The following is a 23,615-nucleotide window of genomic DNA, read 5'->3' on the forward strand; positions in this document are numbered from 1 at the left end:
TAACAAACATAAGTATTTATACCCCCAATATAGGAGCTCTTAAAGTACATGAAGTAAACGTTGGCACAATTGAAGGGAACAAAAGATGTTTCAACAATAATAGTGGGAGAATTCAATATACTACTCTCCTCTATAGATAAAACAACCAGGCAGGGGATCAATAAGGGAAGAGAGAATCTAAACAATGTGATAAATAAATTAGATCTAACAGACATATACAGAACATTACACACCAAAACACCAAGATATACATTCTTCCCCAGGTCTTAATAAATTTTAAAAGATTGAAAATATTCAATCTTCTCTGATCACAACAGAAAGCAGTTGAAAGTCAATAACCACCAAAGAACCAGAACTTTCACAAAAACATGGAGATTAAGTAACACACTCTTAAACAATCAGAGGGTCAAAGAAGAAATTGCAAAAGACATCCATATATATCTAGAGACAAATGAAAATGAGAATACAACATATAAGAACTTATGGGATGCAGCAAAGGTAATGCTGATAGGGAAATTTATTGCCTCAAATGCCTACATGAAAAAAAGAAAGAACAAAACGCGAGAACCACTCACTTGGAGGAACTAAAGAATGAACAGCAAAGTAACCCCAAAGCAATTAGAAGAAAAGAAATAACAAAGATTAAAGCAAAAATAAATAAATTGGAGATAAAAATAGAATCAATAAAACCAAAAGTTGGTTCTTTGAGAAAATCAATAAAATTGATGGACCTCTGACTAGGTTGACAAAGAAAAAAAAAGAGAGAAGATGCAAATAAACAATTTCAGGAATGACAGGTGGGTCATTACCATGAACCCTAAAAAATTTTTTAAAAAAAGTCATAAGAAGGTACTGTGAACAACTATACATTAACAAAAAGTTCCTAGAAACAAATGACCAGCCTATACCGACTCAAAAAAAAAAGAAAAGACCCTCAACAAGCCCATCACAAGAGATTCAATCAGTTATCAAAAATTTTCCTAAAAGAAAAACCCAGGGCCAGATGGCTTCATAGGAGAATTTTATCAGACTTCAAATAGAACTAACACCAATCCTGCTCAAACTCTTCAAAACAATTGAGATACCTAACTCATTTTATGAAGCTAGCATTACATTAATGCTGAAGCCAGATAAAGATGCTACAAGAAAGGAAAACTACATACAGTTCAATCTCCCTAACAAATATAGATGCAAAAATTCTCAACAAAATACTAGCAGATCAAATCCAACGACATATTAAAAGAATTTTACACCACAAACAAGTGATATTTATACCAGATATGCAAGGGTAGTTCAACACAAAGAAATCAATCAATGTAATATAGCACATTAACAAGTCTAAAGGGAGAAATCACATGATTGTCTCAATTGACACTGAAAAAGCACACAACAAAATTGGCATTCTTTTCTTATAAAAACACTTCAAAAGATAGAAATCAAAGGAAATTTCCTCAATATGATAAAGAGCATAGAAAAAACCCACAGCCAGCATCATACTCAATGGTGAGAGACTGAAAGCCTTCTCCCTAAGATCAGTAATGCGAAAAGGATACCCACCACCACCACTATTATTCAACATTGTGCTAGAAGTTCCAGCTAGAGCAATCAGGCAAGAAAAAGAAATAAAAGGCATCCAAATTGAAAAGGAAGTGGTATAACTTTCATTATTTACAGATGACATGATCCTATACTTAGAAAATTCTGAAAAATCTCCGACAAAGCTATTTGAGCTAACAAACAAATAAGTAAAGTATAGGATACAAGATTAATGTGCAAAATCAGTATTGTTTCTATACACAAGTAATGGCCTGAGGAGACAGTTAAGGGAAAAATTCCATTCAAAATAGCAACTAAAAGAATAGAGTGTTTAGCAACTAAAAGAATCAAGTGTTTAGAAACTAAAAGAATCAAGTGTTTACATTCCTGGTTAAACTTAAAGGACCTGTACGAAGAAAACTAGAAAACATTGCTATATCGTAGAAGATCTAAATAGGTGGAAAGACATTTCATGGTAATGTATAGGAAGGTTAAATGTTGCTAAGATATCAGCTCTACCCAAACTGATTACAGTTTCAATGAACTACCTATCAAAATTCCAACAACTTACTTTGAAGACCTGGAAAAGCTAGTTATTAAATTTATCTGGAAAAGAAAGAGACTTCAAATAGCCAAAAATATTTTTAAAAAGAACAAAGTGGGAGGACTAAGACTTCCTGATTTTAAAGCTTATTTTAAAATCATGGTGGTCAAAACAGCATGATACTGGCACAAAGATAGCCATATTCATTAACGTCATTGAATCAAGAGTGCAGAAATAGACCATCAAATCTATGCTCAATTGATCTTTGACAAGTCCCCCAAATCCGCTGAACAGGGATAGAATATTCTTTTCAATAAATGGGCCTGGGAGAACTGGATATCAATAGCCAAAAGAATGAAAGAGGCCCATTCCTTACACCCTATACAAAAATTAACTCAAACTGGATCAAAGACCTAAATATAGGAGCTGGTACCATAAAATTCCTAGAAGAAAATATAGGAAAACATTTCCAAGATCTAATAATAGGAGGTAGCTTCTTAAACTTTATACCCAAAGCTATATGAGCAATGAAAGAAAAAAGTAGATAAATAAGAACCCATCAAAATCAAATGCTTCTGTGCCACAAAGGACTTTGTCAAAAGGGGGAAAAGGTAGCCAACTCAATGGGAGAAAATATTTGGAAATCAGATATCAGACAAAGGTTTGCTATCCAGTATATATAAAATATCATACACCTCAAGAACAAATGAACAAACAATCTGATTATAAAAAGGTCAAAAGATGTGAAGAGACATTTTTCTGAAGAACAAATACAAATGGTTAAAAAACACATGAAGAGATTTTTATCTCATTAGCCATAAGGGAAATGCAGCTCAAGACTACAGTGAAAAATCATCTCACATCTATAAGAATGGCTACTATTAAACAAACAGGAAACTACAAATGTTGGAAAGGATGTGGAGATACTGGAACACTTATGCAGTGCTTGGAATTTATAATGGTGCAGCCACTATGGAAGACAGTTTGGGGATTCCTCAGAAAACTAAATATTGAGTTGCCCTATGACCCAGCAACACCAATACTCATATATACCCAGAAGGGCTGAAAGCAGTGACACAAAAAGGTATTTGCACACCGATGTTCATGACAACATTATTCACAATTGTCAAAAGATGGAAACAATCCAAGTGCTCATTAACAGGCGAGCGGATTAACAAAATGTGACATATACCTATGATGGAATATTATGCAGCAATCTATGAACTTCTTGTCGGTGGGGGCATAACTCAACCTCTGCCTCTATCACATGGCTGCCTCTCTTTCTCGCTATTTCTCTCTCCCTTTCTGCCTAAATTTCCTCTCCTTACAAAGACACCAGTCCTATTGAATTAGGACCCACCATAATCCAGTTTGGCCAGATCCTAATAACATTTTCAAGTACACTATTTAAAAGTAAGATCACTTCAAAGGACTTAGAACGAGGAATTCCATATACCTACTGGGAGAACACAATTCTACCCATAACACCAGGTCAAGGTGCCGTGAAAGCCACTAAAGTCAGGTGAGGCACAAAAGGTGACCTGGGGAAAAGCACAGGCAGTGGATGGCCATGAGTCACTAAATGAGAAATTGTCAGAAGCTGTCCATTAAAAAGCAGTGACCTCATCTTTCTTCATTTTGTCATGAAAATTACATGGACTGTTGAAAAAAACTCATCTTCTTCATGCATGTCAGCTTAAAACGACATTATTTTTTATATAAAGCATCTGAAATGATCTATAACTAGACCAATTTAACATTTAGGAATAACTGTAATGTGTATTTTCCAAGTAAATGCAGGTTTTGTATGTATCATCTTTCCTAACTTCTCTGATTTCTCTCTCTTATCCTCCTTCCGTCTGGACTTTGACTTTCAAGCATGCGTTCACAAATGCCCCTCTAATTTATAGTGGCAGGTTCCATGATCAATGCCAATTGCCATTGCCACAGTGACCAACTGGCCACCAGTCTCAGTTCTTAAGATTCAATGTGTGGAATAAGTGATGAGTCACCTCCTGCATCATTGAAAACATCAGGCCAGAAGGTAGGACCCAGAATGATATCTTTCTGCCGGGTGGGGTAAGGATCACTAGGGTCAGTCTCCTTTTGCACATCACTGTAGAAAGCAAAGCTTCTGAGTCACCAAGGAACAACCATCCCCAATCATTTACCCTTGTCTTTGGAATGGCTGTACTGATTGTTCTTTTCTGGTCCTTGGCCATTTCCGAATGTAATGCAGGAGTCCTAGGAATCCCCTTTGTAGCTCATCCAGTGTGATCAAGAACCACTCAATCTTGACTTACCCCAAAGCTCTCAGTGGTGTTCAGAGAAGCACAAAGAAGGACAGGGTCAGCTAAGAAGCCAAGGAGAGAAATCTTCCTATAAGACAATAGAAGAGACTGAAAATTATTGTAGAGAGAGAACTTGCAGGTTGAACAATGGCTGTAAAACAATTGTTCTAAAATTCTAAAAGGAAACTTCTGGGATTTAACTGAAACCTTTCATATTCCGCAGTTGAAAGTTTAAATACTACAAGGGTAAAATCTCCATCATTCAGCCTATATCTTTCAGGGTGTAGAAAATGGTGGTCCAGTTGACATTGATGGGAAGTTGTCTAAAATGCACTCCCTCCTTTTTGTTAAATGAAGATGTTGAACAGAACTGTATTTGCTAACAACTACAGTGTTCATTATAAATACCAGTTATTGTAGTCCCTTAAGACAATCTGTGAGACAACTTTGTGTTTCCTCTGGTGGGTCAAAGGGATGCTAAGAACTGAGTATGATCAGACATCAGTTATCCAAACTCAAGACCCAGGAAGATACTGAGGCTTTTGGACAGAGAAAAGAGATGACGCCAAATCCATGCACTAAATCTGTGTCAGTTTATTCACAAGATTGCCCCGTTTGCTTTAATTTTAAGCAATTCTAATATGATTGACTATCACGTTTCCCAGCCTACTGAAGATTAGAAAAGGCAAATAAGGAAATGGACTGGACTCTTTTAAAAACAGGAACACTATCTGATGAAAAATAAAAATGACAAAAATGTCAAAAGCAATAGGTGTTAGAGAAGATACTAATATTTTTTTTGAAAGCACACAAGAACCTCCAAACCAAGGCAGTGCAAGTTCATTTAGTGAAAAGGCAAAACATTCTCTTCCCTTCACCCAGCTTCTCAAAGAACAACAATAACTGATACTTTTCGTGAGCATTGTGGTCAATAGCAAATATACTTTTCTTCAGCATCCTCATTTAACAAAATAGAGGAAGTGCATTTTAGACAATTTCCAATCAAAAATGGTCAAGTGGAGGGTTTTTATGGCAAAGGAACACAATTTGGGGTGTTGATGATTTATCTGGATTGGGGTAGTTGTTCACATGAATACATACATTTTTCAACTCGTCGAACTGTACACTAAAACCAGTGTGTTTTACTGCATATAAATAATACCTCGATAAAACTGACTTAAAAAGGAAAATAAGGTTTAAGTTAAAATTTGGCACTTGGAGGGCAAGGTTCAAATACTTGGAAACTCTCTAACGGATGCAATACTTAGATTCCTCACATTGCAGATTACATGTGTTAATTCAAAATATACGTATTGTACCAGTCACTGTATTGGGTCCTGAGCACACAAGCATTAAAAAAATATAGCCCTTGCCATGGAATGGTTCATAGATGAGTGAAGACAAGGGCTACAGCATGCATTACTTTACTTAGAGCTCTATACATACTCGAATGTGGTATTAGAGGATTTAAAAACCAGAGAGACTCTCTAAAATAGGCCACATTGTCTCCTGGGTTTTGCTAGCCTATATAATTCCCTGCACTTGGAATAAAGCTCTCTCTTTCAGGGGCTTTAAATGAGAACCATTACCATATCCCCACCAAGCAAAAACCCAGGGAAGTTGTTGGCAGAGGGGAATTTCCTCTAGATTTCTGAGCAATAAACAGGGCTTGTCACAAGCCGGCTGAATCTAATAGCTTAGAAACCACTTCCTGTGCCTGAGAAGCAGCATAGCATTGAAAAAAGCATGCTGGCGTTCCCCAGCCCCAGCCAGGGGAAGCTATCCTAACACTATCTAGTCTGTGGAAATCTATTGAAAGTTAAAAATATAGACGTAGGAACAGATTAGAAGACCGAAGTACATAGTATCATGGTCAGAATGTGACTCACAGCAAAGTCGAATGAATGAAGAAAATACTGAGATTCAACTTTCGCAGCTGCATTTTCATAGGATGGGATTATAGGATTACTACTGCACGAAGGCAAAGTGAAGTGATTCTATCTCAAAATCCAGCCGAGTGTCACCGCCCTAGTGAGTTTCCTCTGCCCCATCCCCACCCTCAAGCTTGGTCATGATTCCAGTAGGATGAAATGCTCACTCAAGAAGACCCAGAACCTTCTATCTGTCTTATATTCTAGCCCTGGAAGTCGCCCTTCACCCAGTTCTAGCCTTGGCATGGGGTCAAGGCGGGGGGTCTAACAGGGTTCCCAAAGGAAACTGAATCTAACCCTGATTACAAAAAGTTAACGGAGGGACTTGACTCCGGGTTGTGGTCAGGTTTAAGGAAACCACAAGTCAAGTTAAGGTTCCCAGATATTAGCTAAAGTGGGAGACACTCTCAGGTCTAGGGCCAGATTCAAATGCGAATACAGGACACCCAGTTAAGTGTGAATTTCAGATAAACAGCAAAAAAAAAAAAAATTAGTGTAAGTATGTACAATATTTGGGAGATACTTATACTAAAAATGTATCTGTGTTCCTTGAAACTCACGTTGAATGGGTGTTTAGTATTCTATCTGGCAACTAACTATGCACAAGCCTGAAGAACCAAATGGTATATATGATTGGAGCCCAGGCAGAGCAGGAGCTGAGGAGGGGCTGCCCAGCAGGAGCCCTTGTCATGGTGAGATGTGGCCATGCCAGAAACGGAGCACGGTACAGTGGAGAACAAGGAAGAAAGACAGGACTCCTTCCTCTTCTTGCCCTCTGATCTCCAGTTGGTACCTCCCATTGATTGAACAACCAGCAGCGAGCAGAGAGTAGAGCCTGTGTCTTCTGGTCCCCAGGCGGTGGTTAAACACAATGGGAAAATGAAACAATAAAGCTCTGCACTACATGTCCATCTTCAGGAAAGCTTAAATTCTTCATGGAAGCTAATGTGTTCATTAATGGTGTATCTATTCATGTTCTGGCTTTACCGGTTATTTTCTTTCGATATAGTAACAAATACACAACATAAAGTTTACTATTTTAACCATTTTTAAGTGGCATTAATTACTTTTACAATGTTGTACAACCATCACTGCCTTGCATTACTGAAAAATTTCCCTTACCACACATGGAAACTCCAAATCCATTAAGCAATAAATCCCTATCCACCCTCCTCTAAGCCCCAGGTAATCTTTGGTCTTATGTCTCTAAGAATTTGCTTATTCTAAATATTTCACATAAATGCAACCATACAATATTTGTTCTTTTGTGTCTGGTTTCTTTCACTTAGCATAATGTTTTCAAGGTTCATCTATGGTGTAGCATGTTTCAGAACTTCATTCCTTTTTATGACTGACCAATTTTCCATATTATGTTTATGCTGTATTTGTTTATCCATTCATCTGTTACTGGATACTAGTGTTGTTTCCACCTTTTAGTTGTATAAATAATGCTGTTATGAACAAAATGTCATTTGTGTATAAGTATCTGTTCAAATTCCTGTTTTCAATTCTTTGGGGTATATACCTAGAAGTGGAACTGCTGGGTCGTATATATGGTAATTCTTTTTTTAACTTTTTCAGAAGTTTCAGAAAATGCCAAACTGCTTTCTACAGCAGCTGCATCATTTTATACTCCCACCAGCCCCCCACGGGGTCAAATTTCTCCATACCTTCACCAACACTTGTGATTTTCTGTTTGTGTTTTTCTTTTTTAAATAATATCCATCCTACTGGGCGTCAAGAGGTTGTAATTTTGATTTGCATTTCCCTGATGACTAATGATGTTAAGCATCTTTTCACCAGTTAAGATTTAATATCACATATTCAGTGATCAAAAGCATAAAGCAAGACATTATCAATAATAAGACTTTTTCTATACCCACTCCAGAAGTAGCAGATGACAACATTTGCCCCCCATCCAATGAAGTTTGAAGAAACACCCTCACACTTGGCAGAGATAAAAGGAGTATAATGAAAAATAGTGGGCGGGCCACAGTGGCTCATCGGCAAGAACGCTTGCTTGCCATGCCAGAGGACCCAGGTTCCATTCCCAGTGCCTGCCCATGTAAAAAAATAAAAATAAAAAATAAAGAAAAATAGTGCCTATCTGAACGGTACCATTTCAGACTGCAAAACTGACCCTGGTTTCTCTGTCCTTTCTGAAGAGTTCTAAATGTCCAGGTTTCCCACCTAGGTTTTAAGTCGTACCGGTTGGAATCATTCCATCACAGGACCTTACCCAGATTGGGGTGCAGTGAACGCAGCTTCCTTATAAGCCTTGCTTAGCCATGAGAGAACAAAACAATGGATTCCTGCACCTAGAAACCAGCTTTCAAAAGACCCCACAGGAAAATCACATTTAAAGAGAAAATATTCCAAATTATAATGGGCCATTCATGTCCCAATTCTATGGTAATGTTCTCCAGCCTTTGAAGTCTGCAAGGAATATGAGACTCCAACTGGAGGTTCTACGGGACTTCTGCCAAGTCCCATATGACTGGGTGAGCGGGGGTCCTGCAAGCATTTGTCCTTGGTTCCCATCTATAAAATCGCCAAATTTAAATAGACAGCTGCTGTTCAAGCTCTTAAAATGCTATCTGGAGGGGGAGTTGGGGCTCGCCTCGGGCTGGTGCTCCCAGCAGGCAGTCTGATGAGGAAAGCAGTGGAAAAACCAAGCTGGAAAGCCAAATACCTGTCAGGCTCTTTCACACTTCGATGTTGCCAGAAGGTCTATAAAAATGTCACTGTCTCTCAGCTGCTGGTGATTATATTACCCTTTACGTTGGCTGTTGGTAATAAAATTTTTTAAAAAAGCAAATATCATTTTTGCACTGGTCTGTCCTTCCTCTGGCCTTTTTCAAACAATAATAGACTAAATATAAAGAGACAGAAGCCATTACTTGGCTCTTTAACTAGTGCCAAAGAAAACGAATAATTAAGGAAACATTACTTGAAAGAAATTTACACTGTTGCTTTTAAGTTAGGACCAAATAAGAGCTCTTTAAGAATACATCATTTTCCCCTTTATCTTAACACACCCTTCGGCATCAGGCCTGATATATGATGGTGGCTACTGTTGAGATCTGACCAGCAAAATGCTTTTAGTTTCCATTATCCCATTACAAGGCAAATCAAACCGAGACACAGAGGAGAGGTGATGAGGGTGGGGAAGCTGAGGCTGGCCTGTTGGCACAGCTTCCTTCACATCTGACTCAGCAGCCAGTGTTTGAATTTGTTCACATCCGATGGCAAGTCCAAAATACATTCTCCAAGTCTCCTTGAGCACCTACCTCAACTGTCAGAGTCCTGGTTCAGTTTTCAAGTGGTGTTCACTTTTTTTTTATCTTTCTAGTTCTCAAGGAGAGGGAGACACAGTTAACTTTACATATGTATCAGTATCCAAATTAGTGCCAGGCAAAGCTGGTTCTTATTGTACAATGGCTTGCTCCCTGGCTCATTCCATCTCCCTCCCTGATCCTACCCCCACCCCCCACCCCCAAAAATGGAATTTTCAGCTTCCTCATGTAAGGAACATTGTACAGAGTGGGCACAAGGCTCAATGCAGTACCCCAAGTGCCACCTTTGGCCCTAGTAGCAATCTCGACCAGACAGGACAAGCATAGCAGGATCTTGTAGGAAGTCCGGCAGTCTGGGCTCTTTCCTCAGCCCTGGAGCAATGAATGTAGGCAATCTGGAGGCTTCAGTCATGGCTTGTTCAAGTCTGTTGGGGCAGAACCAGAAAACCTGAAGCCTGAGTGGGTCCCAGTATGCACCTGCTCATGAATGCAGTGTTAGTCAGGAAAGCAGCCCTGGTCCCTGACACTGGCACATTGTATGGTATGTATAAGCATTATTTAATATACAGGGAATTATTTGGTCATTAGATCAAATAGATGGTCTGTGTCCTCTGATTTCAAATTCCCTGGCACTCCACAAAAGGCTGTTTTAGGTGGCACAGCCCAATTCTTTTATTCTACAAACACCAATCCTTTGCTCTCCCTAAGCACCCATTTATTTCTAGAATGCCCATGCCAGTAGTTATTTCTGAGGACCATACGTGCAACCACCTTCATCTCTACTCCTGAATCTTCCCAGTCTACTCATTGATGCATTGGTTTCTCTTATCAGAGAACAAAACTTTTCTGGGCCTAATAAAAAAGAAGGCTTCAAGTGCGCCCTTACTACAATACAAATGTCATAAAGGAGTTATTTATGGCAGAATATGTCTTTACCAGGTAGTTGCTAACTGAAAGACCACTGTGTGAAGGCGCTCCATTGGTGGGCACAGCAAGAAATGGATGGAGAAAGTGAGTTGAAAGAAGTTGGGAGCTGTAGAGAGTTCAGTGTGTGTTGGTTCAGAAGACTGCATTTTCTTCAGCCAAGTATCCCATGTCATGGGGACCCAGCCTTTGTACCCAGAGAAGAGAAGGGTGGTTCAAAGTAGCTTCCGATGATGTGACATAGTCACTCTCATTAAGCCTGGAGGGGGAACAATCAAAGGAAAGCGGCACATTGTTGTAACACGAACAAGACAGGAAGAAGAGAAGAGAAAAGATGGACAGCCTCTAAAAGCCACCTTGACTTGTTTGCCTTGCCCAGAGGTAATTAATTACACATCATCACAGGAAGAGGTGCACGTTTCGGAAATGCTCTTCAGTGAGCTGTGTCCGTTTGTGCTTTCACAGAGTCAATCCAGGTGATTAAGGCAGAAAGGAGGACCGTACAGAGGGGAAAATCTATAAAGCAGTTTCGTTCCACTCGTATTTGTTCTTTCAAAACAAATTCAGCAGGAAATCCACATCACTGATGCAAACCTTGGCAGTTAACTTGCTCCCAGGGGCATATTTGGGGCCATTATCCCAGAAACATATACATTAAAATCCCATTATTTGAAATCTATTCACTGTATTTCTGTTTAATTCTAGGCCATAGGCTGAGAAGTTATCGATAAAAAGGAAGAAAATCAAGAATGATAGAAAGTAACTTTGGGGGATTTTATGCCAATGGGAAGGAAACAGCATGGGAAGTGTCATTGTGAGAGCTTATTTAAAAATAACCTGTAGCAACCAGTTGTGTGCATGTGTCAAAAAAGCCAACTTTTTTCTTGTGAAAATACAATCCATGGTGCTTTGGGCAGCACCAGCCCACAAGGTCCTTATCATTAGCCATGCACAATTCTAACAATCCTTATTTCAGGAGATTTGGTTGTTGTTGGCACCACTGAACTCGGTCTGCACAATAAAGCTCTTAGCTGCATTTCTTGACAAAAATACAATATCAACAAAGGTAAAGTACACAAAGGTACCCTGACATCTTTTCCCTCAGCCCAGCCCTCCTCAATGCTTGGGCGTCTAAAGTCAAAGTTTTTCTGGTTTTGGTCCAGTCGAGGCACAATCTCTTCCATCCTTGCACTGGTCTGATTTAGCAGCTGTCTTTATTCTCCATAAATGAGCTGTCCACTTGCCCAGCCCTCCCTGCTTCCTACTGCCTTGTCTCCTTGTGTTCATTAGAGAACTTCAGGTGTAGTGTGAGTGCCTTGCTAACCCCCAAGTGACACATACTCTGCACTAGAAGGTTTCATCTTGTGCTAGTCCCCTCTTGGATAAACTCAGCAGCTGCTGTACAGCTGCAGAGAGGCAGTACTAAGGACCAGAAGCCCAAGCAAGAGCCCCACTTGACATGCTGATTTAGATGTCCTACAGTTGCTGTAGGGTGACTATTAGAACCCACTGGTGGCCCTTGCTGAGGCAGAAGTCGACTCTCACGGCTGTGTTTTTTCTTTTCTCTTGACATAATGAACCCTCTGTTCATGCTAGAATGTGCACTGTGTCCTAGTTGAATTTGGCTGGAAGGAGTAGCCAATGCACCCTCTCCTTTAGGATGTAACCCAGTGGTTCTGTAACTCTGGATATGAGGCCATATGAGGACCAAACAAACTGCAATTGCTTACTCCCCTTCTCTTCTTCCTCTCTAAACAAAACTGCAGCATTTTTATCCATTCTTCCTAATACCCAAAATCATAGAGGCAGAGAAACGACTTGAGCAGTCACCATCATCCATCATCATCATTAACCACTCTTGTTCTCCAAGACCACTTGACTGGAATAATTCATCGTGACCCCACCACCTTCACAGCTTGTATTAGTACTACACAGACATTGGCCAAACCTTTATTTAGAAAAAACAGCCATGTTTCATTACCATGCAAAGCAGACATAATTCATGAACACTTAAATTGCAGTCAACTGAAACTGGTTAAAAAAATTAATGGTTAATGGGTAGAGAGCTTCTGTTGAAGGTGATGAAATATTGGGGCAGTAGATGTCAGTGATGGTAGTGCAATTTTGTGAATGTAATTAGTACCACTGAATTGTACACTTGAAAGTGGTTAAAATGGAAAGCTTTGAGTTGAATATATATTACTATGATTAAAAGTTTTTTTAAAAAAAATATTGACACATCATAGATGGAATCCTATGTGCTGATTAAACAGAAAATAGATTTCCATGTACTGATATGGATCTATATTTAAAATATGTTGCAAAGTGAGGACACAAAAGCAAACTAAAGAGCAACGTGTTTAGCATGTTGCTAAAATAAACCTCCAAAACTATGAGGTGAGGAACAAATCTTCCACTGTTTTACTTGAGCAATTTTAAATAATAGGTGAGATCTCTCTCTTGAGAAGCTGATAGTCAGTATGAACAGGCAACTAAGAAACATGAACTATTAAAAAATAGTTGGTCAACTATTTGACTAAGAGATTACTCAAAGGAGCACCTGGAACATTCCAAGCACTTACCCGAAATGTTCAGGGTTTGATATTGGCTTTGAGGAATGGGTAATATTTTAGTTTTATGGGACTGTTATGACAAATACCACACACTGGTTGGCTTAAACAATAGGAATTTATTGTCTCACAGTTTCAAAGGCTAGAAATCCAAATGGCCATGCTTTCTCCCTGAAGTCTGTAGAATTCTGGTGCTGGCTTAATGCAATCCTTGGGGTTTCTTGGCTTCCATCTCTGCCTCCCATCACGTGGCTACCTCCCTCTCCTTGTGTCATGTCTGCTCTTACAGTTTCTGCTGACTTTCATCATTTCCTTATGGCTTTCTGTGACTTCTGGCTTTCAGTTTCTCTTTTTTATAAGGCCCCCAGTAACATGGAATCATACTCACCCTGATTAGGTTGGATACACCTTATCTAAGAATAACAACTTCAAATGGTGCTATTTACACATGAATTATCACACATAATTATGCATATTAAAATTAAGAACATGTGCCTTATAGGTATACAGCTAAGACTTGGAAAGTTGGAGAAAAAGGAAAAAGACCGATGAGACAGGTTGTCTTATGTTCTTACTCCCATTCAAAGAGTAGAGCAAGGATAAACTACACTCCCTTCTCTTCATCACCCCCAAAGGGGTGTTGAATACATCTTCTCATGATGAAACAGTTATTAAAATGGTTTGGTCTCTGATAGTCAATAAAAAGAACTTAGGGAAGCATACATTTGAAGAAGGAATAGAAACATGAATTTCAAAATTAAGACCTCACATGCCCTTTAACATAAATAAAAACTCAAGCACCTAGGGCTCTATCTGAGATTCTACAAAAGTTTCACATGCTAAATTTACCTTCCTGAAATCTACAACCTCCAAATGGCTCCTAGGCCGATGTCAGCCTCTCCAAGAACATCAACTAGTTTCATCCCCCATCTTGTATTGTCGACATCCCTTTTCAACATGAAAAGTTAGAATGGGCATAGCCCAAATAACCATAAAGATAGGGAGATGGAACAAAGGAGAAGGAGGAGTTATAACAGAGAAGATAGGACATAACAAATGAGTTGGACTGCTGAATCATTATATTGATATTTCTTTATAGTTTCTAGTGTCTTAGAGCAGCTAAAATGGACAACCTGAAATTGTAAAACTGTAACCCATGCCAAACTGTGAAATCTGTTCTATAACTACTTGTTAACGTACTTGGAAATGTATTATTTTTTGTATATATGTTATATTTCACAATAAAAAAATTTAAAAATCAATACACAGCAAAAGAAAAAAAGAAGAGGCCTGGGTACAAGGAGTTTTGTTTCTTAATTGACTTTTAATCATTTTCTTAGAATTCATTCTCTTACTCCACTAATTACAAATGTTTTTTATAACAGAAAAAAACATTAATTTCCACTAATATTGTTTATCTATGGAAAAATAGATTAAAAGCCACCTTTTTAATTTCCCTAGACTGATTTGTCCTTTTAGTTTTAACATGCTACCTAAAGCCTCCTACTTAGGGGCCTTTCCTAGTTGCGTGAATATTTACAAGCCTCTTGTCAGCTTCCTTGTATAAAGGCACATGACATGGGCAGGACTTTGGCTACACACCATTAATCCCCTACCAAGAGGCTGCTGGATAAATGATTCAGCAACTTTAAAGGCACTGTCTCATCTGTGTGCACAACTGACATATGTTACAGCAAAGTTAATCCCACATGTAACATAAAGAAATTAAAGAGATATAACCATATGGGCAAGAAACTGCTCAGGCAAGTAGATGAAGGCAAAAAGGAACACGGCACTCTCAGTAAATAATGAGAACCCTCCATTGATGATGACAAACCAGCACGGGCAAATGCCCTTCATGACCAACATCAGGCAAACTCAGGATTCAGATCAGCTTTTCCACATTTTGCCAAAATCTCATGCATTGGGAAATCATATTATTTTGAGAAAGAAGGGGTTCTGTGGTGAAATCAGTTTGAGAAACTGTGGGCTAAGTGAAATCAAACATTTGTTGAGTGTTAGGTTGGTTGGTTGGTTGTTTTTTCACTACAGTACTTCTCAAAACTTATTCATGCTAGTGTGTGTGGCAGATGTCCAGAACAGCTGACAGCAGTCAGCACTTTCTCAAAATGTATTCAACTAAAATGCCCTTTGGGGTCATCAATGCATAGTTTAGGAAATGGTGACTTTGATCCTTAGCATAGTTCTTGCAAGATTAAGTTCTTTCTTTCCTCCCCAAAGATCTGGAAAAGTATATAATGCCCCTAAAAGAGTCTAAGAAAAACTACAATTAGTCACTTGGAGTTATAGCAGCCTGGTGGGCAATCCTTGGTGAAGCAGTGATTCTTCTTGATGGCTGAAGTTGGCCCTGCCTTTCCATAATAAGGGTCTTTATTGTTACCATAAGATTCTCTACAAATATCCCTGGAAGTCTGCAAGAAACACAGCATCTCATGCCCAGTCCAGACTTTCTGACTCCTAAGCTGCTTCAGAGCAAGGCCCCAGGTGATTGGCATGCACAGTAAACTACGGGAAGCTCTGCTCTACATTGGAGTACTGGCTATCACCATCAGCATGCCTCAGTCTCACCTGGGGAGAGGGAAGACAGGCACCATGCATATCTTTTTTTTGCTTTTTCCTTTTTTTATCAATATTTTTATTGAGAAATCCCCCCCACACACACACACACACATAGTCAATACATGATACACAATCAGTGGCTGACATCATCACCACACAACCATGCATTCATCACCATTATCACCCCTAGAACACCTGAATCACTCCAGAAAAAGAAATCAAAAGATAAAACAAAAATCTCACACGCACCCATCCCACACCCCCCACACCCCTCACCGACCACCTGTACCTCAATCTATCCAATTTTCCACCCTCCGTCAGCCCCATCATTCATTCATTCCCTAACCATGCATGATATCATGATGCAGTCTCTTTGATAGAGTTGTTTTGTCTCTGAGTTTGATATATCCTGAAAACAAACCACTGCACTATCACCTTTAATGTGCCAGATGGACATCCTCAGCTCATCCCTGGTCTTGCCTCTCTTATCAGTCTCAGACTGTCTGTGATGCTCACCCCAACTCTCATTTTGAGATGACCCTCCACCAAGGTGATGGAATGATGGATACAGATGAAGAATGGGCTCAAGGATATTGTTGTGCACAACTCAGTGAGATTTTTTTAAGCTACACAGTGTTTACATTTTGGCATGATTGTTTTTAGGCAGTGGCCCAAAGTCTCCCAAATCAACTGAATCAGAATTTCCTGCCACACTAGGCTTCATGCATGTAGTCAGCAAGGAAGTGTTCTTTGAACTTTGCAAGTAGAGGAAATAGGTTACAGGGAATCATATGTTTGCTCTGTCTCAGTGGGCTTAAAACATGTGGATATTGCATGGTGAAGAATTGGGTGCATGTCTGGGATTAGGTTGCAAATCACTTGGCTGGATTAAGAGCGCAGGCAGTGACCCCGGAACAGTTTCCATCTGTGTGAACTAACTGGAGATCAAGTCAAAAGCCTCAATCACACTAACACCAGTTCTGACGAGTCCACTCAACTAAGGAGAATAAAGCAGAAGACTGTGGGACCGATGCACTACAGATACGGCCATATAAGTAGAGGCAGGAGTGGGTTGGGTGGTTTCCTATTTTAAAAAAAAAGAACTATGATACACGGTATATACAAGAAATGGGGTCCACGTTATTTCTTGACCACTCCATCTGGATGATGAGAACATGGTAAGGAGAAGGGAGGGGTTCAGGAAAAATGTACAATGTTACTGATTGAAGTATGACCTTGTGCATTTTCAAAGCTGGTTTCTCCAGAAGCCTAACTGATTGGCACAGCCTCAAAACCTCTGTAGGTAATTTAAACTCCTGGGCTAAATTTGGAGCACTGCCAAGGAGTTGCACATGCAACATCTTTTTATTAATAATAGATCTGGAATTCTTCCTGGATGAGTCTGTAGGATAGGAATCCTTGTAGTCTCAGAAGGAAGATGATCCCTGGAGATAAAAGGTGGCTGATGGGCATCTCTTCCTTCTCCCCTGAGATAGCCCTCAGTTTCCCACATTTTCCATGGCTGGTGGGTGCACTTGAAGGAACGATTTTTCAGTATAAGCTCTACCCAATGAGTGTAGCTACTCTCTAAGAATTCCAAGGACCCTGTAAACTTAAATGTCAGAGTGTCTGAAATACAACAGCAACACATTTTCTCGATAAGTTGAAGAGCTGGCTGGAGAGGCTGCCTGTTTTTTCTTCCTTACCTAACCCTCATGACCACTCAAGGAAACAGAGAAGTCAATTTCTAAGCTCTGTTTCTTCCCTTTGTTTTAGTGGTTAGACTCTCTTCCATCTGTAGAGGGATGCCTGAATCATCATATACTCACCAAACAAATTAGATTGCAATGGTTTATTTTTGGAGAAATCTCAGAACACGAACTCTCTGCAGTTGCTAAATTACACGCACACAAGATGGTCATAGCTCCAATCACTGGGGCAGACTAAGAAGCTCATAGAAAATTGTTAAGACAGTGAGAATGGTGCCAAGATCAAGATATGCATGTGACTTTGATGAAGCACAAAGATAAGCATCTAGTCTGGGGTAATCAGGGAAATTTTGAGAAGAGGAGGATATGCTTTAGGTAAAGTTTAAAAATTATGAGTCTTCTAGAACATCAAGGAGGGAAGGGCATTCTAAGCTGAGAGCAGAGCTTATGGGAAGACAAAGAGAAGAGGAAAATGTTAGCACATTCATTGACCACAACTAGGTCAGTATGCCTGGCAAACAGGATGTATGGCAACATCCTGAACAAAGGGGGAGCCTTTCTGACCAAAAGAGGGGAAAGAAGTATAACAAATAAGGTATCAGTGGCTGAAAGAGTTCAAATAGAGTTGAGAGGCTACTCTGGAGGTCACTCTTATTCAATTTTCAGTTAGTCATTGCTGCCTGACATAACTTGCCAAACCCCAGCCCAAACCATTCCTGCCAATCCTAAAGAACATGTAGGGCATTATATAAGATTCTACAAAGTTTCCATGCACTAGGGTAACTTTCCAGAAACCTACACCCTCCAGATAGGTCCCTGGACCAAATAAGTCCTGAAACCCAGAAGGGCCAGCCTCTCCAGAACATTAAGTAGTTCCATCCCCCTATCCCATATTATCAACAGCCCCTTCCAATATGAAAAAACTAGAATGGGTATAGCCCAAACATCCCTAAGAGTGGGAGAAAGAGCAAAGGTGATGGTGGAGTTATACAGAGTAGGTGGGATTTAACAAATGAGTTTGGTTGCTGAATCATTATACTGATATTTCTTTTAATCTTCAGTGTCTTGGAGCAGCTAGTAGTAAAAACCTAAAAACATGGAATTGTAATCCATACCAAACTCTTAAATCTGTTCTACAACTAATTGGTGTGATGTACTTTGAAATTTATTGCTTTTCTGTATATATGTTATTTTTCACAAATAAAGAAAAAACATTTTTCATAAAAAAGTGAAAAAGTTATGAGTACACTTGTAAAGTCCCACCTGAAATACTTTATGAATATTTTTTAAATATCAACAAAAAAGGGTGTGTGTCAATGATGAGAGGTAAAGCAAGAGAAACAGGTACCCAGGTGGGAGCTGAGAGTCCAAAGACTTTATAAGCCAAGCTAAGAAGTTTTGAGTCCCATCCTCGGAGCTTGAAGCATTATGTACAACCAGATGTGCCCTTCAGAAGCATTGTTTCTCCAGTAGTTTGAAGAATGCATTGGAAGGAAGTGAAACTGGAGCCAAAGGAACCAGATAGAGAGACATTGTACAGTCCAAAAGGCACGGCAATGAGCACAGAGGTGAAAGATGGGCTAAGGAGTGGCAAACCCAAGAAGGTCTGCAAGAAGCTTAGGAGTGGAGAGCCCTGTCCCTGGCTTGCTTTGCCTGGCCTCAGGCTCTCCATGGTAGGGTCTCAGTGGAGTTGGAAAGCAGGGATGGAGTGCCAGCTGCATTAACCCCCAAGGATCCATGTCTGTGTATCCTTCACGCATCTGGCCACAGTGCTGGCTGTGAGACAGTGGCAGACAGAGTTATGTATCTGAGAAAAAACACATCTTAGTCCCATACCTATGGGTGTGAACTCACTGTAAACAGGACTTTCTGAAAATGTTATTTTTACTTAAGGTGTGGCCCAACTGAGCCAGATGGATCTTAACCTTACTACCAGAGGCCTTATAAAGAGGAAGTCATGAAATCGATGGAGCTCAGGAGAAAAAGAAGACATTGCCAGGTGATACAAAGCAAGGACACAAAACAAGGAACTCCAAGGACCACTGGCAAGGCAGCACCAGAATGCTCAGGCCATCTTGCTGACACCTCAGTTTTGAACTTCTCCTACCCTCAAAACCATGAGCCAATAAGTTTCCATCATTTAAGCCAACCCATGGTGTGGTATGGGATAGAGCAATCTGGAAAAGTAAGATGGGGCCAAGTTCCTTATACTCCAGGAAAACATCTGCCACTGGGTCCCTCTTGGTCATGTATTGATCCCTACAACTCCTGCCTCTAATGGAAAAGACTTAAAGGGAAATGCTTCACAGTCCTGGGACCCTTCCTACAAAGGGCTTAGAATTTAATCCTCCATACTTCTTCCCACAGAGCCCTTGAACTTCAGAGCAGGCTTCCAGGCCAGCCATAATAACCAAAGAAGTTCTGGGGCAATGGTAGACCAGCTGGCCAAAGTAATGTCTCCTAGGCTAGTAGGACATATAAAGCTAGAGTATTTCCTAGAAAAATTCAACTCAGTTCCCACCCCAACCGCCACAGCCAGCCCCAACCTGGGTGCAGACAAGTGTTCTAGGATCAGTGGGAGATTGTAAAAGAAATAAGAGTCTCTGTCCTAGAAAACATACCATCTTGAGAGAAGCAGATCATGCACGTATTTGCAAAATGACTTTAAAAACACATTTACAAAGACACACAATCAAAAGCATAAGGGAACACACCACTTCCTGACTGAAAACATAGACTCCCAGGCTGTAGGCTGGACTCATGAGGCAAAGGAAATCTCTCTTTCAAACATGATCATTTAGTTTTTTTTATAGTTCACTTTGGAAAGGTTTTGAGAAAAGTTACAAGACTACATTCACTAGAATAAAAACCAGAAAGAAGTCTAGAAAGTTAGAACCAAGAAAAATAAGAACACAAAAATGCCAAACATAACATGTTATAGTTATGGTTTGAATCTACGTCTTCATTTCCCTGGGGAAAAAGAAGATAGCATTTGTTACCTAGTTCCCATTATTAGATATCAGAGGATGTTGGATTCTAAAACTTTGTTGCTTAAAAGTGGTCCTTGAAGCATTAGTATCACTATTAACTGGAAGCTTGTTTGAAATGAAGAATCTCAAGCTGTCCCCACACCCACTGAATCAGAATCTGCATTCTAACAAGACCCCAGATGATTCATATGCTAATTGAAGTTTGAAAAGCACTGCTCTGAAAGTATCCTGCACTAGGATTTCATAAAGGGGACCTTGAGCAAATACTAGGCAATGTATCCATAGGAGTTTTAGAACAAATGAAGTAGATAACTGAATATGACTGTTCACTTCGAACAGTTTTTGAAAGGACAAAGAATATGATAATAAAACAAAATCTAAGGCAAAAAGATATTAAACATGACACCAAAAGCACAATTCATAAGAGAAAAAATTGTCTAATTGGACTTCATCAAAATTTTAAATTTTTACTCTACAAAAAAATAAGAGAATTAAAAGACAAGCTATAGGATTGGAGAAACTATTCGCAAACCACATATCTGATAAAGGACTAATAACTAAAACATATAAAGAACTTTAAAAACTCAACAGTAAAAAACAAAAATCCAATCAGAAGATGGACAAAAGACATGAACAGATGTTCCACCAAAAAAGAGATATGGAATGCAAATAAGTACATGAAAAGATGTTCAACATCATTAGTCATTTAGGGAAATGGAAATTAAAGCCATGCTGCGCTATCACTGCATACCTACTAGAATGGCTAAATTAAAAATAGTGTTAATACCAAATGCCGGCAAGGATGTGGGGAAATTGGATCCTCACTCTTTGCTGTGGGAATGTACAAAAGTACAGCCACTATGGAAAATAGTTTGGCTGTTCTTATAAAAGTAAACATACAAACCAGCAACCACACTCTGGGCATTTATCCTAGAGAAATGGAAATGTATATTCTCCCAAAGACTTGAACACAAATGTTCATAGCAGTTTCACTCATAATAGCCAAAAAGTGGAAATAATTCAAACATCCTTCACTGGGCATATGGTTAAATAAACCCTAGCACATTTGTACAATCTAATACTTTTCAGAAATGAAAAAAGAAGAAACTACTGATAAACACAATCTGAATGGATCTTAAGGGTATCATGCTTAAGTGAAGGAAAAAAACTATCTCAAAAGGTTATATACACTACAATTCCACTTATTTAACATTCTTAAAATGACAAAACAATAAAGATTGAGGACAGAAAAACAGAATCCACAGGATAACACATGCAGGAGTTATATATAAAATTATTAAGGGATTTATTATAGGAACTGGCTCACATGACCATAGGGATCAGTAAGTCCAAATTCCATAGAGCAGGCTACAAGCTGGGAATTCAATGGTGATGTTGAATTCCTCAGGAGAAGCCACAAGTTGACAACTCTGATGAAGGTGACAATGGCTTTCTGAGGAGAAGCTAGCTGGTTAAATAGAGATAGAGATTTTTCTTTCTGACCACTGAAATCCTTTTGATTTTTAAATCCTCTCTTTAAGGACTCCAACAGATTGAATTAGGAGACACCTCTTATTGCTGAAGGTAAGCTCCTTTATTGATTGTAGATACGATTAGCCTTAGATGCAATCAATTGATTAAGCCCACAATATACCCTCATAGACACAATCAGGCCAGCACGCGACTGACCAAACAACTGGACACCATAACATAGCCATGTTGGCACATGAAGTTAACCATCACACTGGGAAAACTGGTAGACTTACATTGCTGAACCTGAAAATTGGGTACTCATTTATTTATCTAAACAGGTACTTAGAAATGCTCTACCGTACCACTGGTGCCTTCTTAGGACACCCCACTTGTTCTATCCAGCTCTTCCTTTACAATATCTCCCCAAAGTAGTTTGAACAATGTTTCCCTTGGGTCTAGATTTGTTCTTCCCAAATTCTATACAAGAGATGTTGAAGGTTGATCCATTTGATATCCCCAAACAAGTTTTATAAAGCCCATGTGGTGTTCTTTGTTCTTAGATGTTTTTAATTGATAAGCTCCTTACAAAAACACAGGTTTGGGCTCCAACTTACACTACTGGGTTCACGCTCCCTCATGGACTTCATCTGTTGGATGTGGGTTGTGGCCGTGCCCTTTCAGAGGGACCATCAGCTCTCAATAGCACCATAGTCCACCATTCCCCATGGGCCACATAATAAACTCACCTGTTCTGAAATGCTTCTTTATATTACCTGTCTGGCCCCACAAGCCTCTGAGCTTCCTCCATTCTTAGGAATTTTTGTTGGAGAACTCAACTTCCACATTGTCTTAAGCAGTGTGAAAACCAATGGATGGGCAAGTACTGGACCAGGACTGTCCCCATTCTGCCTCTTCTCAAAGCCGTGTCCATATCAACATCATTCCCACGAGCCTGGTGCAGATCCCTCCATGTTAACCACACCCGGAGCACTACATCCCAGTGTAATGACAAGCTCCATAAGCTGAAGCAGTTTTTAAAAAGTTGATGACAGTGGCAGGTGCAATCCTGGGTTGACTGAACACAAGTCCCAGCATCGAATGGTCCTTAATGGGTAAACCAATCATTTGTTCAGAGTCAACAGCTCCGAATGGCAGCCACAGATAAATGAACAATAACATTAGAAGCCTTTAGAGAGTGGGTTACAGGAGAATATGATACCAATAAGGTCAACTCTGTTTATAATCCATGATGAATGAAAAATATATGTTGAAGTCATTTTTACCCAGTACCTTTTTAATTGTTCTGAAGTTGTCCATATTTATCTTGATTAAAAAACAAGCCAACTCCTAGAGACATTAATGGGTTTTATGTGCTTAGAAGTGAATATTATAAGCAGATGGAGGAAGTGGGTGGGGGTAGGGAATGGAAGGTCAAGCATTGTATTTCCATCAGCCCAATTTGTTACAATGAGTCCAAGGTGTTGAGTAATGGACTGCTATAAATTATAGCACTGTTTACCTCATAATGTCTGCAGAAGAAACGTAGCCAAATTTGGTCTTTGCCTTTTTCTCTATTTATGCCTGCACCTTGTTAAAAAGGACACTGTGTGTCGTAAAAATGGCTAAGGACTGTTGCCTTAACCCTGCTTTTCGTGTGGCAAGGTAGTTGATAAAGTCATCAGAGTTTAATTCCTTTTGGACTTTGTTATGTTAACGCTATTATTTAAACTCCTCCTGTGAGGGAAAACAGAGACCAGAGGTCTCATTTCTG

The 23,615-nt window shown here is 39.4% G+C and overlaps 1 long non-coding RNA gene across 1 annotated transcript in view; it reads right to left on the bottom strand.

Moving 5' to 3' along the window:
* LOC143686108 (uncharacterized) overlaps positions 1–23,615 on the bottom strand; it is a 70,932-nt gene that overhangs the window by 13,034 nt on the left and 34,283 nt on the right. The window lies entirely within an intron of this gene.

The sequence above is a fragment of the Tamandua tetradactyla genome, chromosome 6 (assembly GCF_023851605.1).
Source record: "Tamandua tetradactyla isolate mTamTet1 chromosome 6, mTamTet1.pri, whole genome shotgun sequence".
NCBI lineage: Eukaryota > Metazoa > Chordata > Mammalia > Pilosa > Myrmecophagidae > Tamandua > Tamandua tetradactyla.